We start from the raw sequence: 22,307 nt of genomic DNA on the forward strand, positions 1-22,307 counted from the left end.
CCAGAGGGCAATAACCTGCCTGATTCTCCCCAATTCTTTGCAAGACCTTAGCAAGCGTCTCATCTCCTCAGTCTAAAGCTGTGGCCCTATCTTTTCTTCTCCTCTGATGCATCCCAGTGTCACACTTTAACAGGAAGTGAGCTGTTGCAAAATGGCTATTACACCAAATTTTTTATTACGTGACGACACATTGGGAAATGAGGAAGTGTCTTTGGCTTTGACAACCTTATTCTCTCATTCTTGATGGTGTAAACATGGAACAGCGTGCTGAAAGGAGAAGATCTACTTTGGAATCTACTTTGTCCCTGATCATCTTCTGTCTGGGTTTTACACTGACATGCAGAACAGCCATTCCAAGTATGAACCTTGACTGTGTACTACAATTTTTTCTTAATTCCTAGGCTGACAGCTGATTTCTCCTTGGAGGGAGGAAGGAAACATGACTGTTGCTTGGTTTTTAACCTATTCCTTTAAGAGACATATCAAACCATGGTCAGTAGTGTAGGAGGACAGCAGATTACTGGGGGTGGATAATTCGAGCAGCTGTGCAGGCAAACAGCTATAGGAGGCACTGCCCAGGAGCTGACCATAGATGCATCTGTTGTTGATGTTGCTCTTCTGGAGAACATCTGTGCTTCCCCAGCTGGTTAAATGAGGATTTCTCAAAGCTCTGACCTGGCTAGTAAATGAGGAAAGGCGCTGCCTGGAGTCACACTATCCAGTCATTCATCCCACCTTCCACATTCAGCAGGAACTGTGATGGAATATAGCAACTGTATTGCCTATTTTGCACACCAGGCTCCTCTAGTTTGAAAGATAGAAGTGAGACAGTTTTGTCTCCTAAGCTACTTTGTCTATGGCAGAGGAAGTAGCAGAGGCCCCTCGGTATTCGGCATTGTTTCTTTGACAGAGTGAGGAAGCCATGTCTAGGCTATATATACTCATGCCTATATTTATTCTTGATCACTGAAGAGCTTAACCATGGAGCCTGTGGCTTATGTCCTAGATACTGAGAAAGGTTTGGCAAACTGTATTCTCTCCTGGCTCTTTTTAGGCAACTCCTAGGCTTTCTTTGGAGAAAGTGTACTGGATGTGTCACACTGCATATTTTTTATCTTCTTTTAAGCCATCATCTTTTTAATAGCAGGTGCTGCAGAGGCTTGTGTTTGTGATCTGAGTAAAAATCCCAGGACCCTCAGCCTTTCAGTCTGTTTCTCAAACACAGGGAACATGAAGCTTTACAGAGGGCAGTGGCTGACGGCATTTTTTATACCCAGCATTTTATTATTAGGGAAACCTAGCAACAAGGTTGCCAGTGCTCTCTATATTAATTGCTGGGATGGGCTGTAGGGGCTTACCCTTACCACCGGAGAGCAGGGGGTGCAGGTGACCCAACCTGCCCCAGAGAAATAGCTTTGCCAAAGGCAGTGATTTTCCAACTGGGTGTACCAAGGCACATATTGACTGAATGGTTTGGGGTACCTGGGAGGCACTTGCACCTTAGCTGCTGAGGAGCGATAGCCTTGCTTCATGGCTCTTGTGTAGGACTAATGGGTCGATCCTGGTTCTGGAGTTACTGAAGGTTGCCCGAGAGGGCTTTGGCAAAAGACTTTTTGCCTGCGGTGCTGGGGGAAGCCTGAGTATATTGTAATAAAACCATCGACAGCCTTCAAGACAAAATATTATAATATTGATTGGAGGGAATTATAAAGAGACTGTGCTTGACATTTCCACTGAGGCAGTTTTCTTTCATTTCCTGAGCTGCGATGCTAGGAGTCAGCCTGTTACACTAGCTTTTGGTGGTTTCTGGAGACCGACATCAAGTTTAGCCTCTAAAAATGGAAAGGAGCCAGAAATGGAGTTCTTGCACACCTTACTCTAAAATACAAATGGTTCCTGCTAAATGTAAAACAGACAAATGAAAACACTTGCCCGACAATTAGGCTGGAGTTAAAATTTCCCTTCCACTGTTATTAGAAAGCTACTTTTCAGTGAAGTTTCTGATACAAGCCTAGAAGTTTCCTGGCTTGCCTCTTAAATGCAAGTGGCTCTTTGAACTCCTGTCAGACTACCTGGAAAGGAATATCATGATGCTATTTGCCTTTGCAAGGCAGTCACCCCAGATTCACAGTCTAGCTTTGGCCTCTGTGCTCCTGATCACAAGGTTTGGGAACATTCCTACTTCTACTCCTTGAAGGACAGTATCCTCTGCTTGTTTAGCCTGTAGAAAATATCCTTGGCTGAACTGCATTTAGTGTGTCTTATTCTATTTTTCTTCCTTAAAGTGTGATACTCTAAACCAGTTAACATCGTGTATGAAAGGCTGCGAATACCAACATTTTTCAATTATATGCACACATAATAGTGAACAAAGATTTGTCAGTGATCCTCCTATTGGCACATCTCTGCTCAAAAGAAACGTCTGTCTTTTAACCATACAGCTCTAAGCCCTTCTTTTATGAGGCGTCCTGTTATGCAAGACCCTGGCTGCAATCCAAACCATATTGGGCCCCTTTTAAGCATCCCTTTTACAACCTATCCTTTACAGTAACACACCAGCCCCTTGTTTCCCAACAACAACTTGCTGTGCAGAAAGCTTTCAGCCCCAAAGAAGCCTTTAGACCCAGCAGTTGTGTGATTTCCACCATAAATAACAGCTCTTATTAATCAGCAGCATTAATCGATAAAGGCATTATTCTGAAAACTAGCAAGTTCTCAGAATTTGCTGAGAACGTTACAAGAACAGTAATACCTAGAAAATACCTTTGATTTAATTAGTGTTGTATTTTTTCTGTGTTGTAATGTTCTGTACGGATAAGATATTGTCTCTCAGTCTCCACTTCAGTTGACCTAGAGCATGCAAAGTATATATTAGCCATCTAGTGATCTCCAGAGAAATCCTCCTGAACCACTTAGCCAGTTATGGGCTTCTTTCACAGGAAAATAAGAACTGAGAATGTGGAGATCTCAATAACCTTTTACACGCCCTCCGTATGTTGCCATCTGATTAACAAGCTACTACGAGGGAAAGTAATTCATCTATCTATAGATATTCATGAACAAGCCAGAGAGAATGATTTCTTTTAAATAAAATTCAAAAAAGATCATTATTGAGGATAGAAGAGAAATTAGAAAAGAGAAGGAGAGTCATACATACCCTCCAAAATTCAAATCTCTTGCTGTACATGGAAATGTAAAATTTAGCAGCCTAATTAACAAGTATTTCTGTCGTGGAGACAGAATACCATGTGTTCATTACATCAGGGTTACCTACCTCTAAATAGCATGGATGAGTTTTAAACTGTTAATATTTTGATTTTTCAAGTCTTTGATTTTGCAAGCGTAATGTAGTAATAGGTACATATGAAATGCTTTCCTAGGGAGATTACAGTTGCTGTCTTGCAAATTATGACTCAAGCACAGGCCCAGAGGAGAGGGTATTTTGGCAGGAGGATAAAATATCACTGGATATTTTCATTGTCATTAAGCATAACGGTCTAATGAGCAGATTTTGTGCCTGGGCTAGTAAATTTTCAGGCCAATCTGAAATCTGTATTACTGTACCTGGTACAAAAAAGTGCTTGTACCATACTATCCAGTGTCTAGTGGGAATTTATGGGAGTCTGTGCTGGCAAGACTGGGAAATAAACCATAATGGACTATTAGCAGCAAATACGTTACACCAACTAGCAGAATGTGGGCTCTGGTGCACATTCCTGATCCAGTGGCACAAAAAAAAAAATCCTTTGGTCTGATTTTTTAGGTGAGTTATGCTGGTATAATTTAGAGGTGATGGGTTGTGTGGGAAAGGAGAATCAGAATTCAAACCTGACTTTCCTGCTGCATATATGGACATATACGGAAGCAGGATATAAATCACATACATGCAGGTGCACCTTCGCTATATCTTCAGTGTTGTGCAGACTAGAATGTCTCTTAGATTTGCTTTTCCCCATTTCAGCACACTGACTCATCTGCCTGGCCTCTCCACAGTGCAGGCCCAAGAGCAACTGGTGAAGAGGCACCTCAGCCAGCTTTAAAATAGCCATCTTGCTGCTCTGTCCATTTGAGGATCATTGACTCTGCTTTTGGAATAACCTCAGGAGAGCAAGACTCACAGCTCTGGCTAAGGAGAGAAATTGGACAGTGCTTGTACCTGTATTGCACATCTTTAGGACCTCTTCACTTTACTACAGGACTCTCCAGACTCTCTAGTCAGCCTAGCCAACAATATGAAGTTTCATTAAATTGTGAAGCTAGCCTGGTCTGGCTAATGCCTCTGGGAACAGTTTTCAAGTCAGATTATTAAATATATTTTTGGAAGGGAGTGGGAATGGAAGTAGGGGAAGGGCATTTTTCCTATTAGTTCTTCACCTGAGGCTATCATTGTACAAACATGATTGGAAAAAAAAAAGAATAAGTGAATACATGATTTCAGCAAAGCTTTAATTCCTTTGCTGTCAGGTATTAATTCAAGCCACAGCTAAAACAATGGGCTGTTGGACTCTATTGGTTCAACCAAAAGTATAATGCACATGACTTTTCCACTGGAATGCTTTCAAGGTCTTTTTCCTCTTCCTATCCTAGCTCAGAAACCTTTATGCAAACGGTCTTAGTCACAATTAGATTACATCAAAGAATGTTTGTCTTGGTTTCAAGCCTGCTTGGGTTAAAACCAAGATAAATTGCAAATTGGCTAAAACCACCAACAAACACCCACTTTTTCTGGTCATTACAGATGAGGAATGTACAGTGCATTTAGGTCTTATATTTCCACCGCCCTATCCTGTCCTTAGTCAGCAATTTGTTAGGTAATTGAAAAACAAAGTTCAATAGACACTTTTGGAGTGGGTGGGGTTTTTTTCTTTCCCCTTTTGGCTTTTGTGCGTCATAAAATACTTACAAAGGAATCAAGTCAAAATTGAACCAGTGTAAAAGCAGCCACATGTGAAACACAAAGAGAGGAGGCAACTCTCAGCTCCTAATCCTTGAAGACAAGTAAAAGTTAATGTGATAAATGACTAAGGAAGAGAACCCTTTTCTGCCTCCTCCGCTCTCTCCATATTCACAAACTATGAAAATAAATAGGCACTAGGTGAGCTTCTCCTTTTTCCTTGCTAACATTAAATCCCTGCCCTCAGAATCACGTGTAGACTAGAAAACATAGACAGGGATTGTTTCAGCAGCCGCTAAAACAGGAATACCTCTGGGACAAACGCGCCGCAGCGTGGCACTGTGAAGTGCAGCACGGGAGCCTCCAATGGGGAGCCTCCGGGAACGGGGCCGAACCCTAGAGAGATGGGAGTTAAACTCCCTAGGACTGGCCAAGCCAGGATGTGAAGACTAGAGTTGTAATAACATAACTATTTTTTCAGAGTATGATGTGAGATAGATGGTGAAGTCAGGATCCAGGGCTGACTGCACACACTGTAGATTGGGTTAGTGTAAAGGAAGTCCTTCCTCCCCAGAGGCTGGAGGTGGCCATGCAGTCCCACTGTGCTTAGCTCTCTCGGTGCAATGCCAATTTTGCTACGTAAGTTTTAAATCTGTGTAGCTCAGTAGACACTGGTGGAGTTACTCTGTACTTATACCATCACTTGTTAATAGAAGTGGCCAGAAAAAATAAATACAGCCCCTGAAAAAAAAATTGAAGGGACAAAAATGCTCTTGGCTAGATATTCACCACAAGGAGACTATTTACCACTTGACATTTAAGTTGCCCAGTCAGCCCAAAATAGATTGGTTTTCCCAAAAACAGTTCCATAAAGGTACATTTACAGACACATTTCTTTTCAGATTCTTTCCCTTAAGGTGGCTGCTATGGTTGCTAATGCCGTGCTGAAATCTCTCTCGTTAGTTACGTGCTGGCATGAAGGCTGTGTAGAAAACTTCAACAGCTGGGAGTTAAGTATGTTAGATGGTAGTTTCAGCTGTGCTCTATGACATGTAACAGATTAATATACTCCTCTGGAATGCAGAGCAACCATAATTATCACTTAGTCCAAACTGAATGAAAAAAAGTCAAGTTCCTAGATATCTGCAACTGTCTTCCTCACCTTTCCTTTCCAGACACTCTTCACATCAGGTCTATGTCCATAACTCTAGCAGTTCCCCTGGGTTTTGTTTTTTCACCCATTACCATCCTTTTAATACAAGCAAGATTATTCTAATGATTAATGCAGTCCTATGCAGTCAGAGCAGAGGCATAAGAATTGGGCTCTACGTTTGGATATAAATCAGTTTCAAATGTGAAATAAACAGAGTAGATTCAGTTTTCAGCCGATAAATGTGTTGCTACATTTTCATCTTGCATTCACAGACACTCTTAAGCTAAAGGTCACTTCAGACCCTTCATAGTGGATTTTTTCTAAGCAGTTCTGGGTGTGTCTACCTGTAGTGCTCAGTTCATTGAGGTAGAAAATGATTCACATTACTTCCAGAGGAAACTTTTTAAGTAACTGTGCTGATATTGATATATGACACGGCCAGGTCTCAAACAGTAAGAACTGCACGTTGATCATTTTCATACCTTCATAGTGTCTGAATCTGACACCAGAGACCCAATCAAAATTGCGCTGATGTCAAAAGATCCCCAGAAAACACCGTATGAACAAATTCGTGAAATGTAATTCTCCAGGATAGACTAGACATATGGGTTGTTTCCAGTGAGCATTGTATTAAACCTCATGATCCCATCTGCTGTTCAAGGTGCACTAGGACATGCCCTGTGGTCTTGGCCACCTGTGGCTCTGCAGAGGGCACAGAGGCAAAGGAAACCTGCCTGAGGAGAGTAGCTAGTGCCCAGTCTCATCTTGAGAAGAGTCATTAGGTGGGCTTGGAGCTGCACCGAGGCTGGGGAACTGGCTCCCGGTTGTGGAAACACAGATGTAGTGCAGGGCATAATGGATATAGCTACTTTTGGTATGTTTTAAAAGTTAGGTACAAGTTGATGGGGAACCAATCACACTGCATTAATTTCTGACAGAATAAAAGGTTTTCAAACTAATTCAGTTGCTTCCACAGACTTTGAAGGTTCTGACAGTTTACTAACTCACACAGGAATTTTCTCTAACAGTTTGAAATCCTAGAAAAAGCAAAGTATCACTCTGAAAAAACCAACTGGCATTAAAAAAAAATAATCATTGCTATTACAAAGTGTCCTGTTTCTAAGGATCTTGTCAAATGCCTCTCCTCTGGTGTTTGAGAGTTAAGTGGAAATAAAGATTTTCAAAAAGTATGTGTGGTTCGGGGTGCATTTGTCTGTGTGTCAAATCAGTGTGTGATGTGAGGCCTGATTTTCCAAAATGCTGGGAAATGGCTCTCTGAAAAACAAGCCATATAAAGCACCACTCCTGGGACACCTCTAAACCCTAGTGGCTGCTGAACTCTCAGTCAGAGTTCAGATCCGAACACAGCTATAAATTTCAAGAGTGATTCAGTCAGTGTTCTGGTTCTCATCTGTTACAATTATCATGATGACCTATGAAGCTGGGATCTGGTTCCAGATTTTCCAAAAGTCTGGGACAGTTTTGATCTGGTGTGTCCTAAGGCCATGTGCACGTTTAAATTACTTACTTAAATGAGAAACTTGTATTAAAATAACATACAAGCTTTTAAAGAAAAAGATACGAGCAAGCCACTGCAGACTATGTACATGTGGACTCACCACCAATCAGCAAAACGTTCTTAGAGTCACAGACAAGAAGACTCAAAGGGTTCATTATGCTCATTTAGTTTGAAATTTTACAGAGTTCTCCAGAGTGAAAAGTTCTCACTCATTAATTTGTGCATTAGACTCATGGCATCTGCTGCACAGGCATTTTCTGATGGCAACATGTCATCATGGGAATGAGGTCCAAAGCGGGGACCCCTTGAACAAAGCCCTTAGGACTTTCTGCTGTGCCCTGCCTAAACATACCTTCCACTCCTCGTATGGCAGAGATTGCCTCTCTGTGCTGCGTTTACACCACATGGGAGTCTCGTCCTGCGATCAGACACTTATTTATGGTGCGAACAAATACGAACAAATACATGTACAGTATTAATTAACATTATCAAATGTTAATGGCTCGTGCAACTGATCTCATTCAATAAAATAGCTCCAATTAGGTCACTTATAACATTTCCCATTTTTGTAACAATTGAGCTGACCTAGTTATGGCTGGTTGATAATAGGCAGGTTGGTGGTAGTTTGGTCTCCTGTAAGTAGCAAGGCCAACTGGTCAGTGCTGTATTTCTTCCTTACTGACTGTGTCTGGATCTGGGAGTTTCTTGGCCATTACTCTTACCTGGAAATGCCTAGACGGGGACCAAACAAACGAGATAGGAAAAGTCTACCCTCCTTTGCCTTTTCTTTAAGGCGTTGTCCAGAACTCACTGCAAGGGCAGGGTTTCTGCTGACCTTTACCCCAGTCAAGGGTTAAACTACATATATAAACCACAAACCGTTTGGAGTCTTTTTCTGCGATAGTCTCATAAGTCCAGGATGTCCCTGCCTGCAAAAGCAAAAGACCTTCATTAAGAGGTGTATATGCTCAGTAAAACTAAGAAAACTAAGTAGATCCAGCAAACGTAGGACAAATTTTTCAGAGACAGAGGCAAAAGACAGAAAAGGACTCTGTTCAAAATGCTGAAGCAAAAACATTCCCTAAGCATTCGACTTTAAGTATATCTGATTTCTCCCTTACCATGGGACCAATGATCTAATGAATCAATCAGATCTTCCCAGGAAGGAGTGCTGCTGTGGATTAAGTTTCAACGGTATGGATTTTTTTGTGGAGTTGAAAACTCAGTTCAGAGTATGCAAATACATACAAGTATCGAGCACATTCAGTCACCCACTGGGATGGTCCAGAACAAAGAGCAGTGATTCAGCGTTGTGTTTGAGGACGTCACGAGGGAACCTCGCATTATTCGTTTTCACAAAGATACATTAGTCTCTCCTTAAATCCAACCAATAGCATTTGCTGTTGGAAGTAGAACGAACGCTCTCACCACATGTTTGCGGGACTTCCAGGTCATTGTTGCAGTCCGTATCCTGCAAGTGTACTCGGTATGCTGTTTAACCTGAATCTAACCCAGGAAGCAGAAGAGAGGGCTCTAAGCACTTCCCTCCAACCTCTGTGCTGTATCCAGCAGGGCTGTAACAGCAGCAAAAGAGGCTGCTACTATTAATACTACATAGAATGGTCTGATCAGAAAGGGAGACGCAATGGGGAAATGCCCAGGCAGTGGTAGCTGTAGGAAGGCATCCAAGGTTGAATTCCTGGCAGACTTTAGATGTTCTTGTAATTTTCTTGCAGGTTGCCAGGATTTTTTTTTTTACTTTTTTGTTTTGTTTTGTGCAATATGCACATTCCTCAGAGTGATTTTTTTGTTCCTCTCCCTCATTTCCCTGCACATTCATGCGTCACTGCACAATTTTTCTGCCTTGTTTCGTGGTCTGATGGGAAGGGAAGGTGCAGGGGGGCAGAGAAGTTACCGCTTGTGACCCAAGAGTGTTGCAGCCTTTGTGGCTAGTGAGGAGCAGAGGGAAGGTTCTGAATGGAGCCATTACCAAAGTCAGTTTTAATCATTTTAATTGTTAACGTTTGGAGGAGAGAGGGAGGAAGCAGACCACAGACTAACACAGTGGGGTTAATGGAAAGAGAAGTGATAAAATACAACCTTACAGCCTGCTGTGCAGCAAGTCTCTGAGAGATTAGAAAGTTATCGAGCGAGAGAACAATTAAACTGATTTGTAATTAACTCTGCAGAGAGTAAAAACAGCAGAGTTAATGGGAGGCAAAATGCCACTTGCTGGGTTTGTCCCGAAAAGCTGTGTCTGTCCCTAACTTTTTTCCTCTGTGCCTCGTAACAATCTTGACGAGTTGGCAAGCGGGGCCTGGGGAGAGCTCCTCTCTGCGTAGTTGCACATTTAACACTTTTGCTGCTGGGCTTGCTGCTAGCCAAAGGTAGTGCTCACTCCCCGGTTGCTACCCAGCACTAAAAAGGAGCCACGGGGAAAGGGAAGCAATTATTCCTGATGGTTTAGACAGCTGCACAAATATTCGTCAGCGGGGCGGCAGGCATGCAGCCTCGGCCCTGTGACTGTGAGGGCAGGCTGGAGGCGGTGGCCGGCTCGTGCACAGCGCCAGCGCATGCAGGCAGGGCCGGCATGGGCAGTGTTGCTTTTTCGGCCGGCCACCTCAGGGCCGTCGGCCGCGTGTCCCTGGGTGGGCTCCCATGGAGCCTGCTCAGCCCCTGTGCCTGCAGCTCCTCCTTGGCGAGCTGACTGAGGCTGACCAAGAAATGAATTTTCACGTTTAAATATATAAAGACAGGCTGATAAAAAACAAAGTTCTGCTAATGGGCCTGGCAGGGGTTGTGTGGACATGATGGATGGATCATCCATGGCTGCCTAGGATGGCTTTCCTTATCCCAGACTTGGAAAAGCTTCTTGTCGCTCTTATGTCTTTGTAGTCATTTTGCCCAGGCCTCAAGCTAATGAGCGAGCTGCTCAGAGCAGCCACGTCCTGCTTGCTTGTGAAAAAGTTCGTTTCTCTGGTGTAACGTGGATTTAAGAATAACCCTGCTCAGAGATAATGCCTTGCTGCTGTGCTCCAGCAGGCACTCTGGCCCCAGGAAGCTCCTCTCGGAGGAGGTCTGTGTTTTGGGATGAACCCTAGCTTACTTTAACCCAGCTCCCATCCACGCCAGAAGTCCCCATCCCAAGGTTACCAATGCATTTAACTAAGCCAGTCATTCCATCTGTGGTTATAAATTAAAACATCACTTGCAGCCTGTTTACTTTGTAGTGTGGACATAACCTAAACCCCTTAAATGCTACCAATACTTTTCTGACTTACCCTAATTAGCTCAATGGAGTCGCTGCAACCACACCGTGGCTTTGTGGCATGACTGCTCTCCCCAGGGTAGGCTTATGAGTGCGGTGCTAACCACCAGCACTGTCTGCAGTGAAGATGTGCCATTAATTTTTAACTTCTCACTTATCTTTATGCTAGGGGTAACGCACAGCTGGCTTATACGGCTTCTTGGGCCGCAGAGGTGGATGGAGCAAAGTCCCTCAGCAGGGAGAGAGGAGGGGAGAGACAGTTTCACACCAAACTGTTCGGGGTGGTTGATGGATGAGAAAGAAGCCTGTCTCTCTGTGAGTTTTGCTCTGCAGCCCTCTGCTTCCGCAGATTTTGTGCCTGTGCTTTCCTGCTGTTTGGGGCACGATGTGTTTTCGATTGTAGTTTATTGGTGTAAAGCTGCAAGGAGGCTAACAAAATGCAGGGTGAAGTTTTTTTTTTTTTTCTTTTTACAGTAATAACATAGAACAGAAGGAAGAAGGGACAAAACAAAGGAGAAGAGAAGGACGTAAGGGGACAGTTGAAGTAAATAAGGAGGGGAAGGGGGAAGTTAATGAACTCGCTCCATCTAATAAACAGTTTCCTTCTATTCCCCCTGTGAATGGCATTAGTTAGCAAGCCATTGCTAGGGACGTTTTCTTAGTGCCCGTTGCCTAGCCGGCCTGGGGAGCAAAGGCCCTACAATACATACTACTCGAGGGAGGGCGAAGCCGGGCTTTCACCGTGCCTTGGCAATGAGACCAAATTTAACACAGAGGGGCTACCTTGAGGAGGGAGAGGGGAAGCAAGTTTCCAAGGCCCAGACAAACCCTGGTCTCTTTTCTTAGTGTGCCAACAGGGATGCCAATTAATGCCAACTGGGGTAGTGGCTTTAATGATGTGGACACCTGTTCCCTGAGAAATGGCCTGAGCTCTATTTGGCATGAGCTGCCGCTGAGGCTCCTCAGCCACAAATTGCTTTTCCATAAAGGCAAAGCAGCTTTGTTTATAAACTGCTGTAGATAGGCTGGAGGTTTCATGATGAGAGCACAGAAGCAACAGTCATTACAGCCATATAAATGAGTTTATTTATTCAGCGAAAGCACATCTGCCAGGCTGTCGTGAGGTAATCTGCTGCTGCTACAGCACACAATTAATGGCTTCTCGGGGACAAACAAGATAAGAGAACAATCCGGGTATATAAAAAGAAAAGCTCCCCCAGGTTTGCAGGGAAGGCTCTCTGGTGCGCGTGGAGGGGAAGGGGGGGCTGCATGCTGCCCCCAGAGCTGGCGAGAGCAGCAGCCGGTGCCTACACCACGTGGACGAGCTCCCCGGGGACAGCCTGAGGAGTCGGCGCTGCAGACCTGGCCCTGACCTTAATTCGGGTACACGGGGCATGAGCAGGCTGGAAAGAGTAAAGGGCTGGGAATGCAGTCGTGGTGGCTCCACCCCAAGTAATCAGTCTTCAGTGCAGGGCTCTCCCTGTTTATTCTACTGGATACTAAAATAAGAAGTGAGAATGAACCCAGGCTGAAAACAGAGGATGGATGCAAGACTTGGATTTCAGATCCAAACCATAAAATTATGTATTGTGGGGGTTATTTGAATCCAGAGCTTTAACTTGATTCACTAAAAAGATTGGAATTGTTTCTCAACTCTGTATCAGTTTCTTGGCTTTGATTGTGGGGTGGGAGTGAGTGTGAAAGAGGTGCTAATCCAAGAGTCTGGTTTAGATTCTTGCTTAGCTCAAAATAAATATCCTGCCTGTGGCACAGTTCCTGCAGACAAGTTGCAGAAGATTAGTAAACTGTCATACTTTTGACCCAGTGAGGCCCGAAGAATTTGGTTGCAATGCCACTAAACTGGTCAAATGCTGAGACATGAAGACCACATGGAAATTAACTGTAAAATGCTGTAACCTGGCATGCCACCAACACTTCACGGCTTTCATACTGACTGTCAGCAAGGGCATAAGAAAGGCATTAACAGGAGAAGTGAAAATCTAGGAAAAAGCGGAGGCAATGCTGAATGAGCTTTTGAGTTATCCTGCACAGCCAGGTTTGTAATTTTTTGAATGACTGAAGAAACATGGCAAAAAAAAAAAAAAAAAAAAAAAAGAGTGTGCAACACGCTAGGACCAAAAGAAATCCCCCCATCCTTTTTCTTCTGTCTCCAGCGTGAGGTAGACGTGACTGGCAGGCCCAGCTGATATTGTTGCTGCTCGTCTGGTCCCATCCAATGGTCCTGACAGATGTTTTAATCTACTGTTTGAAGAATGACTTCTGCACAGCTCTGCTGTTCAAACATCTGTTTCTGTTTAGATAGACAGAGGCATTTCAAACTGCACTGGCCATGCCACACACTGGGAATTGTTTAAAAGGCAACCCAAGTTGCTTACATTACTCAGTTACAGCATGAGGAGGATTTACTGCAGCAAACCTTGACATATTTTAAAGCTCTGCAAAATAGATCATTCATGAAAAGGGAACAGTTTTGCTTCTTAAATAAATCCTTTAAAAAGGGGGGCATTTATAATTATAAACCCATAAAGACATCTCTGAAAAGTAAGGGATTTTCTACTTCTATCCCTGTTCCTGTGTCAGGGCAAGAAATGCTTCCTTAATCATGATTTCACTAGCCTTGACTATCCTGGCTTTTGTAGTTGAGTGTGCGTATCTGTTTTTGCTGTACCACCTCTTGCCCTGCTGTTGTCAACACCCTGTGATTACTGCTACTCCAAACAGCATATGACACATTGCATGTCAGAAGATTTTTCTGAAGGTCTATAACTAGGTCTTCCTAGTTAGTTAGTTCCTAGAAGATTGTTATGTTGAGCTTCCTGGTTTCTCAGTGGAGAGGATCAAAAAGATTCTAAATTTAAGATGACAAGGGTGACTGTTCAGTATCACTAAGCTAGCCCAGAAAATTTAAAGGACCTTCTGTATTCTTAGGTTTTGTGTACCTGCCACCCTACCCCAAGATTAAAGAGGATACTCTCACCTCTCCTCTTTTCCTCTGGCTTGTCTAGCTGTTCAAGCCTTGCACTGCAAAGTACACCCCAAGATCGGATTTTCAGCTGGTCAATAATTGCTGTATATCACATGTAAGGAATACCCTGATTGCTGGCCATCAAGCAGGAGCCGCTATGATCCAGCCCTTTGCTTGCATTCTTGTAACAGGTGGAGTGCTTCGTTAATGCATTTGGCTGATTTTCAATGGTGAAATATTCCCCCAGGGTTCTGGTTTTAAAAATAGCAGAAATCAGAGCTTTGTCTACAAAGTGGTAGAAGGAGCACACTGTGAGCTTTTGGCTCTTTTATCCTACTGGGAATTAGTAGGATAAAACCACATGCTGAAGTTTCATGCTGCTCGTTTTCTTTAGCATCTTTTCCCCTTCTCTTTGACTTTTCAGATTTGTTAGCCTAGAAGCCGATGTAGAAATCTCCCTAGTTAGCTTTTCTCTTCCAGTTGCAGGCTTCCTTAACTAGCACCTTTCAAAATCAAACATACAAAAATACTTTTGTCCTTCCATCATGTTTATATTCTCTAGGAACAAAAGAATAGGCTAAAAGGAAGCCCTTACATAAACATGAACATGCTGTTTTGAAGCTGGCTGAGTTTCTGTGCACAAACCGTATTTCTGTGCTGTACGGTGCTCAAGAGATTCATGGTCCTTTATGGATTTGGTTATATAGCTCAGCTTCATCAAAGTATCCAAGTACACGTGTAAATCTAAGCTTGTAAATAATCCTACTGAAGCCAGAAGAACAACTCACTACCTTTAAACTGGGCAAGTTCAAATATGCTCTTCATTTGGGTCCTATAGTAATTAGCCTGGAAACAGCGAATAGCCAGTTGCATTGAGCTGAACTTTTCTTTCAAAGAAGTGCCAAAAACAATCAAAAGAGACTAATGATATTTCCTGAGATCCACCTGTTGCTCAGTTTCCCTTTGATTAAATGACAAAGGGGAGGTGGGGGAACCACTTCTTGTTATAAACACAAATTAGTATTCAGACAAATGTAGCTAGGAAAAGAAAGGAGAAGGCAACGTAAAACAATGAGAGAAAAGCAGTGCTGTGTTTTATCAAGGCCTCGCCATGCACGGCGGTGCTCAGGAAGAAACACATTCCGATACTGCACAAAGGCTCACAGAACAATGCGGTCCTTCCTTAATAAGGTATTTGAACAGGCTAAATGATCCCTTTGGAGATTATATGGAAGTGAAATATATCAAAATAGGAAAGAAGGAAGAAACACATTTCTGCCTTGATGGGGCACAGCCCACGTTTTGCTGAGACATGACAATGGACTTCTAGTAAAAACACTACGGAGTAGATGAAAGTTTTTCTGGGGATAATTGCCAGCTTCTATTCCGCTGTGGTATGAATGTGTCTTGGGGGCACCAAGCTTTTGGCCAGCTGTTTTACTTTGGCTGCACCCCTCCCAGGTTGCCCCCATGCCCTTCCTCTCCGTCCCTCACCCTTCTTCAATCCCTTCTCCATGTCTTAGGCTGGGTATCTTTGACATCTATAATCAAAATATTAGCGTAAGTAGAGGAAGCTCTACTGCTATATTATCACTTCAATACCTGTAGGAACAAAACAGAAAAAGAGATGACTTGCTTGCTAGTCTTCAGGAATTCCCCAGCACCGAGAAGTACCTGCTGCGGGTGTACAGCGTCTGGGCCTTGAAATCACTCCCTTTTCAGAGCAATTACTCCATTAAGCATGGCCATGCCTCTTCCTACCACACGTTCATGCCAGTGGCACAAGTGTGCTTGTCAGGCAACTATGTCCAACTGCTAGGCTATGGTGGAAACAGGTATTTCTTGCTAGTGGGGACTAAGGGCCCTGCTTTCTTCTGTCCAGTGGGAATATATCCCCAGAACTTCCTCACTAACTCCATCTGTCCTTCCTGGTACAGAGGACAGAAGGAGGTGGGGGGCGCTCCTCAGCCATCCCTCCAGCAGGCCCAGGGAGAGCCTCCTCCATTTAGGTGGCCCTGCTCGCTTCATTGGTGCAGTGGCTTGGATGAGGGGCTCAGCTGTGGGTTCACATGCTTCCTCCTCAAAGGAGGTGCTGGAGCCAGCAACGCTAGACGTGTCTTAAGCTCTGTAGAGAAAGGGATCCCTTTCTGTCTTCCCTGTTGCCACATGTCAGGGTACGTCTGAATGCCCTCCCTGACCCCCAGCCAGGAGTTAGGAGGGACTTCAGAGGTATCCAGGGCCTCCTACACCTCCTGCAGTGCTGAAAAGCACCTGGATTTTCACAGGAGGTTTGATGCTCTAGTTTTGCCAGTGGTTATCTTTCTGATAACTCTTTCACATTGATGTAAGTGACATCACTGAAGAGCAATAAAAATGCAGCCTGAACCGTAGACCTTACCCATGTCTACAGAGCAGTACAGGTGGGCTCTGCAGTTCTTGCCTCAGGGTGCAGCATGGTATGGTTCCTGCCCCATAAAAGTCGTCATTTAGTCCAGAGGTAAATCTGGGTGCACAATCCTTCTTGTCTGGCGACTGGCGGATCAGTCCTATGCTGTGCACCAAGAAGCATATTGCCCTCGCAGTGCCAGCACAGCCTGGGTTAGCCACCCCAGCACTTGTCCAAAGGCATTACTTAGAGTGTATTTCATACCTCTAGGGCACATGATTTCCAGACCCAGGTGGCATGTCATGTTTGATGGATGTTCAATATGTCAAAATCTCACAGACATATAGTCACTCTTATCGAAAAATATCAGAAATGGATGGAAAGACCACTCATGACCTTTCTCCCCTTGTCCCATCACTGCCAGACAAGAGCCTTGTAACAGATACTGTCATTCAGCAACGAATAACAGCACCTGTCAGTGGTCTCCTCAAGAAGCTCACCTCCATCTGACTGTTTTGTAACTCCAGGCTATCCACGTACAGTTCAAAGTATCCCTTCCTTCACTCCAGGGATCTCATCGTCCTGGGTTGGAGAGGCAACGCAGCCAGGTACTTTCCCAACAAACCAGGTAAGAGCAAGTGAAGTAAACATCTCTTCAGGAGGAGGCTATTCTGCTTTCCATTAAGTTAATTTGTGATCAGATTATGCTGGCGTCTATACTTATGAAGCATTCAACATTATTTAGCAGATGCCTTTCCCAGTGATGTTCATCTTGGGAAACTTTATCCCTGCTTTGACATGAAACAAAACTGCTGCCTAGGTGAAAATTCAACCAGAAGAGAAAAAAAAACTGTCTCAGAAAGCAGTAAGGGGCATATGGACCACTGTGGTTTGGATATATTGAGTTGGGCTCCGCTGGTGATGCTCTGGGGTGGCTATGGAGGTGACCGAGACCTGGTGGAGAGGGCCTACTGTGGTTACTGTGAGTTAGGATAAAGTCACATGGAATACAATCTGCTAAAGATCACAGTTCTGGCATCACACTGCCCAGGGAATGAGCTTTCCTTATTCATAATGTTTCTGTATTTATATCTATTTTCGTCTTCAAATTGTACAAAAACTGTTTGTACCACTCTCAGAGCCTGCTGGAATCATGTTTTTACAAGTCCGCACAGAATGGACCAATTTTTACTCTGGTCTTGGAACAATTTATGAAGATCTTTCTTCAGAAGCAAAGCTTCATTTAAAAACTGTGGTTTGTTGAGGAAGTGCTCTTTGGGGCAGTTTCCTATTTCACATGAAGGTAGAAGACCACAGAACTATTGTTACAGAAAAAAGATAAAGCTTCAGAGTGGATCACATTCATGAGCTTATAAAAATTGCCTACATTTTTAGAGGATGTGAATACCTTTGTCAAATACCCATCAATTTAGCTTTCATATTTCTTTTTGTGTACACGTGTACTAGCAGCATTTCGTTCAAGGAGAAAAAGCATCTGAGATAGTTCATTCTGTCAATCATCCTCTAAAAGATTTATATAATATTAGCATATTATTAGTAATTAACAAGCCACAGTACAATACCCTCATGATTTTCTTTAAGGTTGTAGAGTTGAACTGTTAGCACAGGGTTTGTCTGAGCCCCAGCATAAGTTGTCCAGGATAAAGATTTTCACATAGATGTAACCTGTGTTTTCAGCAAGATATCATAGTTAACTTTGCTTTGTGCATCTTTTTCCTAGACATAAGCATGCATGTTTATTAAATGGCACTATGGAAGATGTTTATCCTTACTAATTGCTGAAGGCGTAGGAAAGGAGGTATCTGTTAGGCAGGACCACACTAGGTCTGTCAGATCCAGAGACCTTAGTAGCCCTATTGGTACTGGAGCAAGAAGTGCTGAGCCGTGCCTTACACAGTCTTAAACCCCATAAGGACTTGCACAAGCAAAAAAGGTGTGTATGTTTGGGACTGGGAAAATGGGAAACTTCCAGCCCTCAGTCCTACCTTGGCTCAGTTTGACATTATTTCTACCCAAGCAAAAGCAACAGCTGATTATATATAATAAAGATAAATGCTACATTGCAGTGCTGTGTTTATTAAATCACTGCATTTGTAGGGGAGTTCCTTGGCATTGTTTGTCCGTGATATAAATATTTTAAGTCTCTGTTGGTAAGTGAGGCTGGTGTGTGTATATTACATAGTGTACTCTCTTATCCGGTTAAGAAATGCAACAGATGCAAATTGTCCAAACAAACATTTTGTTTCTCCCCACAGCTGGCCTGATTGTCATCATTCCTTCCAGCCTCAGTCTCCTTCTGTGCTCGTGGTTGAACGCATTACTTTTACAGGTATGGACTGCATTGGTGAGGGACAATTCGAGAAGCAGATTTGCCCCCTTTCCCCACTGCTCGGATTATCTCCCACAGATTTGGCCCACCGCTCCAGCTAACCGGAAACCCAGAAGGCATCCATCTGCAGTCCTTTGCTGCAGCCCATTATTCTTGTCCCAGCCATGGTTGATATAGAGAAGAGTTTATTTCCTTCCTCTTTGCAGCAACCACTTACATAGCTGAATTTATGTAACTGTGTCTCCTCTCAGTCCTGTCTTTATTCTAAACACTTTAAGCTCTTTCAGCCTTGCCCCCTAGGCTGTGTTTTTGAGCTCTCTCATCACTTTTCCCTGGACAGTTTCCAGTTGGTCCACACGTCTCTCAAGTGTGGTGCCCCAAGCTGGATGCAGCACTCCAGCTGAGACCTTCAAGTACAGGGGAATTATTTTGCTTGCCTTATGTTCGGCAATACATTTTTAATGGATCAATAAAGATGAGTGAAAATAGATGACTGGCATGTGATACCAAAAAAAATGTTGAAGTAGGCTCTGCATGAAAGACAAGGCTAATGGTGTGGCTAGAAGACCAGGAATATGCCTGGTGGGTACCAACTGGCAGCTCAAGGTCTGAGGTGTGCAGGGCCCACAGTCAGGCCAATTCCTCATCTCAGAAACAGCTTACTCAGCAGACTTGACTCTGTTGAGTCCTGTATCTGTCTGGCGGCATTTGGTTTTAACAGTGGTATTTTTCGAGCAAACTAAAAGGCACTAAACTACTTTGATGCAAGGATGACCAAGTCAAGGTTACTTGAACCGCAAAAGATAGTTGTTTCTGTAAGTACTGAAACAGTATTTTCTCCTTTGTAATCCAGGCAATTGAGAATGCTCCTTATGAAAATTCAGAACTTTAATTGCATCATTTTTTCATCATCTTATGCCACTAATGAGAAAATTATTTTCGTAAAAAGCCAGATGTCATGCTTACATGGAGTTATAAAGCACAATCACTTTCTGCTGCAACCATGATTAAGAATGTTCAGCAGTGGCTACTCCAGTTAGAAGCACGGATGGGTTCAAGAGTTATCAAAGAAATGGCACAAGATCCCTTTGCATCACTAATGTTGATTTTTGTAAAACAAATCCTGATATATAGGAGACACAAGATGACTGGGAAAAATCTTCATGCTTCACCAGTATTAAAAATCTAATCTGGATAACCCAGTGCAAGATAATGGTATGACCTGTGCAAGATGCAACAAAGAGCTGAAACCGCATTGCTGTAATTAATGCAATTAAAATGGGCTGATAGTTTTTTCCTAGCTAGATAACGTTTAGATATTGAAGTTTAGATAACTAACTAGAAATCTTTTAGACAACAGTACAGATTTAACCAACAATGGTGAAAACGTTGATGAAACTTGTAATTTATTTTCCTCATTTTATCATGGCACTTTGATTTAAGAGTCAAAATGGCACATACTGAGGGGTTTAAGTATGTTTTCTTTTATATTTTGCCCACTCATCACATTCTGAAGGGGTGGTTTACAATCTGTGAAAGACCCTGCTTTGTTTCTTTGGCTCAGATATAGTTTTCATTAACTCACCTGGGGGGTAGATGCTAGAACTTTTCTTCCTGCCTCACAGGGACATGAACAATATAGCTGTATTTAAAACATGCTTCTGAAGTTTCCGACAAAGAGGCTCAAAAGTGGGCAAGCCTATTGGCACGTCCAGCCATTCTCAAATGCTTGAAGAAAGTGATGCAGTAGGGTGGTGGTGGTTACCCAGGGCATACAAGAGCGCCTGCTATATTCCTGGGGCAAGCACCATAGGAACGAAGAATTAAAGAACAAAACAAAACCCCAAACTCTAGTACAATCAGGATGCTGCATTACCCACTCAATTCCTAGAGTATATTTTCCAGCAAATGCACAACTGAGTAGATTAAAAGAAAGTAAGGCAAAAAATCAACTTGAATAGAAATATTTCCTTGGAAGAGGGTTGCAAATAAGCTAAACCATCACCTTAAGCTTCCTTTTGAGAATGACAAAAACACTAGTGATTAATATCCTAGCATAAGATCACGCGACAACATCTCGACAGTAGGATTTACCATATGCATAATAACATGTTGTCATTTGTCAGCCCCTGAGGGAACCTGAAGGCTTTTTGTTACTCATGCTTTTGGCAATGAATATGCTTCTTCTGAATTTTTGCCATTACTAAAGAGAGAAAGAAATCAGAATGGGAAATTAAAATTATAGAAGTATGTTAGAATTGTTATCTTTAAGTTCCTGCTCATCATCCGAATTATTAAAAGCAGTTTGTATATAGTGGCTGTGCTAAGCATTTGCTCAACAGTGGCTTCCTCTGTAAAACTTTTTAAAACCTTCCTGCAGGAGGCAACATGACTGGGCTGGTAAGAAGTGAGTGACTGTACTTCAGGGAAAAACCTCTGTGAAATGTGTACCGATGTGTTACCATTTTTTTTTCAAACTATGCCAAGCCTGAAAAATGCACAGTGTTAATGCACAAGCTTTATGACTCCAGGAGCCACAATACACAATGAACCATGACAGCTGAGCTATGTTAGTAATCTAAGCAGTGCTAGGGACTATCCTCTGGCCCTGAGGCCAGCTAGGATGGTGTAGCAGAATCCATGTGGTTAAACACTCTAGTTGCCAAAAGCCGCAGGTGCGTCTGAGCTGCCTATTGGGAATGATTTCTGGCTAAGTCCTGAGCTGTGCCCAGGAGTTGTCTGTCACTGTTAGCTGGCCTGGGCCAAAACCTTGCCAATATTCAACAGTATGTATGGCTGTGCTCTGGTGGACCCGCACCCAGAGCTGTTTATTTTACTTGTATAGACGTAGCCAACAAATCCCAAATCCTAATTTACTTACTGTTGTTACTTCCATAGCATTCAGCATGTGCAGTAATGTACAGCTTGCAAGGAAGCCTGCATTGGTCTTGAAGCATGTATTGACTCTAGGCATAGTCCTGTCAGCCCTTCCCATAAGGGCTATGGGAGCAGGCAGTAAGTTAGATAAAATGCTAGCAAGAGAGAAAGACAGTGAAGACTAGAAAAAGAGTAGGGAGTTGGTGTATATTGTGGGTAGTCTGGAGAAATGAGGATGAGAGGGAAGAGCAGAGCAGACTTTATGACAAATTGTTCCATGATGCTGGACAGTGGTATAAAACTAGAACAGCAAACCCAAAGAAGACAAGTAACAAACGCACAGTAAAAAGCCGAGAGACTTCATACCTGCTTCAGTGAAGAACTTCCATTAATTTCAATGGCCTTCTGACAAAGGTCCTACTCACATTGATTTTTAGTGTAATCCAGTAATCCAGTGTGAAGTATGTTACTAGATCACAGGCTACGGTTATGATTCCATGTCATTTTTAAGTCAGGCTGTCATTGTATGAAGTTGCATGGAGAGATAAGAGAAGAGATTGAAGGAGGGAAGTGCTATAAGGCAGCCCTGGAAAAGCAGTCCCTTGTGTGGGAATATGAGCTGCAGTCCTCCTGTTTAGTTAATAATTCTCTCACAAAAAAGTCAGTTCAGTCTTAAGATGACTGAGTTCTTTTGTGTCTGCAGTCCATGACACATCTCCTATTGATATTGCTAGCATAGCTGTTCTTTACTCGATAGAAAATGTAAAGTTTAACAAACACTCTGTATTTTGTATATTCATTCTGTTATTCAGCTGATTTCATCCTGGGTCTATGTCAAGTTAAAACAGATAGCTGAGTCTAGGTCCACAGCTGA

At 43.0% G+C, this 22,307-nt stretch overlaps 1 long non-coding RNA gene across 1 annotated transcript in view; it reads right to left on the reverse strand.

The window, feature by feature from the left end:
* LOC138066797 (uncharacterized) overlaps positions 1-11,040 on the reverse strand; it is a 34,810-nt gene extending 23,770 nt beyond the window's left edge. The window contains exon 1 of the long non-coding RNA XR_011140310.1: positions 10,848-11,040. This is a non-coding gene — a long non-coding RNA (uncharacterized lncRNA). The remainder of the gene's footprint in view (positions 1-10,847) is intronic.
* Between the last annotated feature and the right edge of the window lie 11,267 nt (positions 11,041-22,307).

Source organism: Struthio camelus, chromosome 3 (assembly GCF_040807025.1).
Source record: "Struthio camelus isolate bStrCam1 chromosome 3, bStrCam1.hap1, whole genome shotgun sequence".
Lineage (NCBI taxonomy): Eukaryota > Metazoa > Chordata > Aves > Struthioniformes > Struthionidae > Struthio > Struthio camelus.